The sequence below is a fragment of the Lates calcarifer genome, unplaced genomic scaffold, assembly GCF_001640805.2.
Source record: "Lates calcarifer isolate ASB-BC8 unplaced genomic scaffold, TLL_Latcal_v3 _unitig_1796_quiver_3035, whole genome shotgun sequence".
In the NCBI taxonomy this organism is placed as follows: domain Eukaryota; kingdom Metazoa; phylum Chordata; class Actinopteri; family Centropomidae; genus Lates; species Lates calcarifer.
In genome coordinates this window covers 1-2,299 of record NW_026115762.1, presented here as the reverse complement: position 1 = coordinate 2,299, position 2,299 = coordinate 1, and positions in this window count along the sequence as shown.

Below are 2,299 nucleotides of genomic sequence, written 5' to 3'. Positions count from 1 at the left end.
GCTGAAGGATACTGAAGAGTAGGACAATGTGTCTCAGCCACAAACTGGGCCTGACTGCTTCCGTGGATGTAACTCTGAAAACAAGAAGACAGTTAAACACCATTCACAGTTTATACAGTGACTGAGGATAAAGTGCAAACTCTGTGGGTCTGACTCACCACTTGTCCAGTGCTGGGGTTTTGTGTGCATAAGGAGGTCCTCTGATGTGGTTCCACATCTGGCCTGAAGTCATGATCAGGACAAAGCACTGAAACACACAGAGACAAAAAATGTGTTTAAATGTGTAAACATCCATTGCTAGGCTCAGCAGCATGTCTTATAAAGTTAAATGAAAACAAAGAAATAGCTCCCTAAAGTTTTCTACAGTAAATAAAGAAATATATATCTGCTCTCTGGAGCTTCTCCACCCTGCAAAACTTTTTCCCCTGTCCGCCGTGTGGGAGCACTGTGCATGCACAGCTTTCACTGCTGATTGGCTGTTACCCGTGCCGTGGCTCTGTGTGTAACCAATCAGATGGTGCTGTGGGTGGGACAATGCTGGAGACAGAGTAGTGACTGCAGACAGAGAGGCGTGGCTGCATCAGAGCCAAAATAACCCAGTTTTAAATTGATCTCTTATCGGCCGTCAGATTAAAAAAAAAGGCAGATGCTGATATGCGTCATAATATCGGATATCGGTGCTGATAATCGGCCCAGCCGATAATTAGTCTCTCCCTAGTGTGTGTGTGTAAGTGTGAGTGTTCGCTATTGTTACCAGTGCAGAGAAAGCCCAGACATTCTTGTTAAAGAGAAACTCCAGATTGTGTCTTCTTAGATATGCCAGTCCTCCAATCACAGCCAGAAGGAAGCCAGCAGGAGAGGCCCGGCATAGTTAGGAGGACGAATGACACGGATCTGAAAACCACAAAACATGACTGGAATCATCAGAGGCTCCTAACATCCAAATATCTGAGTTCAGAATGCAGACTTATTCTGATGATTTACTTCATCATAGCTGACAAGGATCATATTTAGGGGCCCTGGTCACTTGGACACAATTAATGTAAAGTGTTTTACCTGCACATCGGTCCTGTCTGCCACCCATCGAGCCAGCTGCTCAGCTGCAAAGCCTCTGACCTGCAGCTCATAGGTATCAGACCTGCGAGGTTTCCCTTTGGATGGGAAGTGGAGGAAGGTTGGAGCAGAGTTCATATTCAGCTGCAACACAAAATACAGCCAAAACATTCAATATGTCGAAGAGGGTTCAGTAGGTTTTTACAGACTCAAAATTTGTATGTAACTAGAATCAGTTGTTTTTTTTATTTACTTCAGTGACTCTTAGATTTTAAAGCAGTTACGATTAATCAACCTTTCAGTTGCCTCAACCTTTGTCAAAAGAATCTCTAAGCACCTCAGCTGTTAGTGTAGGAGAGATGTACATCCACTTGTTGATAACATCTCAGAGTCTGAACTCAGTCATTGTTAAGTCACTTTGGACAAGGACATCCAGGACTGATTCTGGACATCCACAGGTCCAAGAGTCTAAACTGTTCCTTGCCAACAATTTGTTATTTCATTATTTCATTCTTTGTCAGTCAAATTGTGGTATGTGCCATGTCATCCTGTGAGTATGAGCATGTTTCCCTGCCTATTTATCATATTCAGAATACATGCTCCATATTCACATCCTTTATCCAGGTCATTGATGGGCTTTGACTCCTCAACATCTCAGACACTCTGCATCATCTCTGTGCTGCCAGCATTTTTTTTTTTAATCCTACTGATAGAACAGAGCATACACACTCTGTCTACAATATACCTGCATTAAAATAAAGCAGCTGCATTAGGAAACTATAACCAGCATCACTGTTTCCCCTTCATGGTTTCCAACAATATTTGCATAGTGTCCCACAGTCAGTTGTATATTATTCAAAGAGGATGTTGGATGTGTTGTGGCAGGAAAGTCTGACAGCTTTGAGTTTTCCAGCAGCACTGTGGAGGTGTGGCTCACCAGCAAAATGTCACTGACAGAACAAAAGTGGAAGCAGCTGTTCTTGGGATAGCTCACTTAAATTTGCTGCCGCATCATTTATTTAAACCAGAAATGATCAAACTGTGAGGTTTGGCTACAGGGGAAACAACACTGTTCTGTCTATCATGCTTCCTTCTTTGTTTTACACTGCAGATTTGTGAACATGCTTTCAGTTTGGAAAACATCAGCAGCAGCACACTACATATGATTTGTAGGAAATGGTTGAAACATGTCAAATCTCTGGTGTGGCGCAGAGTAAAAACTAACACACAACTTAAAAGCATAACT